The sequence below is a fragment of the Propithecus coquereli genome, unplaced genomic scaffold (genome assembly GCF_000956105.1).
Source record: "Propithecus coquereli isolate 6110/MARCELLA unplaced genomic scaffold, Pcoq_1.0 Scaffold25, whole genome shotgun sequence".
Lineage (NCBI taxonomy): Eukaryota > Metazoa > Chordata > Mammalia > Primates > Indriidae > Propithecus > Propithecus coquereli.
Genome location: NW_012148063.1, coordinates 10,472,016 through 10,473,921, shown reverse-complemented (window position 1 = coordinate 10,473,921; position 1,906 = coordinate 10,472,016). Strand labels below are relative to the sequence as shown.

The 1,906-nt window shown below is 35.7% G+C and overlaps 1 protein-coding gene across 2 annotated transcripts in view; it reads right to left on the bottom strand.

Moving 5' to 3' along the window:
* The window catches only part of PACRG (PARK2 co-regulated), a 538,852-nt gene that overhangs the window by 252,626 nt on the left and 284,320 nt on the right, over positions 1-1,906 (bottom strand). The window lies entirely within an intron of this gene.

The window sequence follows — 1,906 nt, the reverse complement described above, 5'->3', positions numbered from 1 at the left end:
CAGCTAAAATAAAATATTCATATTTTTGGAAGATAAAGTCAAGGACATTTCCCAGGAATTAGAACTAAGAGACAGTTGAAAAATATGAATAAAAAGATAAAGAACTTAGAGAATCAACTCATGAGGTATAATAATAGATTACTAGCAGGAATTACATCAGAAAAGTAAGAGAAAACAGAGGAGAATTTCATTAAAGAAATAATGTATGAAAAGTTTAGACATATGTCTGTCTATACATTGAAATTTCCCAGGAAAATTGATGAAAAAATAACCACATCAAAATATATCAACATAAAATTTTACATCACCAAAGATAAAGAGAAGATCCAAAAACTTTCAGAGATTTGGGGAAACAGGTCACAGGCAAATGACTCGAAATTCAGATGGTATCGACATTTTCAAAGCAACATAAGAACTTGGGAGGCAACAGAGACAAGACCTCCAAATGCTGAATGAACATGACTTTCCACGTAGGCAAACTAGTAATCAAGTTTGATGGTAGAATTTTCAGATACACAAGGGCTAAAATATACACATTTCATATACTTCCAGGAAATTACTGGAAGATGTGCACTATAACAATGATGAGCTAAGCGAGACAGATAGTTAAGGAAAGCAGGTTAAACATAACAGAGGAAAAACGGAAGTGTCAGGCCGAGAGGACACGTGGTCCTGATTTGAGCAGATGGATGGAGGATGGAAGAGAGAATGTCTCCAGAAAAGATAATGAAATTGATTTTATCCACTTAAAATCAGATAAGTCAGAATTATCTGATGTTCTGAACATTTGGAAAATAATATTCTTTTGATAGATTTTGAAATACTTGGAAAATTAGGAAGTACATGAATTCAAGCATGTAAACAAGACACAATTATCAATGCTAAGAAAAGTTGTATAAGACGTGATCATAATACGTGTGTGATTTGCAGTGAATGGTATTTATGTGATCACAGTAGTGTAAAAATGAACTATTGATTTAACCAAAATTGTGATATAACCATACTGAAAGGACGAAGGGGGAAAGAAGACATGTTTTTGAAGGAGGGTTAAATTGTTATCATTACAAGGTGACCAGCAATCCCTATCAATACTAGTCTTTTGAAGTTCCCAAACCAAGACTTTTTTCCTGTGATTAGTAAATTAGTCCCTCCATTTCCTTATGGATATAACAGATTATTTGGTTTACCTTTTGTCCTCTTATTGTATTTTTATTTTTTACATGCTACCTTGGCTTTCTTTGAAAAAACTATTGACCTACTGATAGAGTTTTGTTTTTCTTTTATTCGTATTTTCATTTGATGTCCTATCTGTTTTAATTCATTAGTGGTTACTTTTAAGGCCTCAATACTTAAGGTTCTTTCCCTACACATTCACATGAATGTTGTAGCATCTCCCTGTTCGTTAAATATAAGGTAGAAAATTGTCTACCATTAATCGACCATGTATTTCCCTCCCACTCACCTCCCCAACTTGTTCTCATAACTGAGATTTTCTTGTCGGGTCTGGGGTGTCCAAGCGTTGTCTTTGCCCTGGCTGGCCTTACCTCAGCCCCTCGACATCAGCACTAACGGGCGTGTTACAAGTGCAGCATCTCAGGTCCATGTGCACCTACGGATCTGGAGCCTGCATTTTACCGGGGTCTACAGATGTAACTGAAATTTGGGACGTGGTGCCTTGGAGGGCAGGCTGCCCACTTTGGATCGTGAAGATCCTGTATCTTAGAGCCAAAGGTCAGATAGTGGAGCACCTTATTAGCTCTTAGTCAAGAAGTCTACTTATCTTCCAGAGGCAAAAACTATCAGTAGAAGTAGCTGATAATTTCTTAAATGTGGTGTCACAGTTTACAGTACACAAAGGGTCATGACTATTAAATCTTTATTGTGAATATTTTTATCAATATAAATT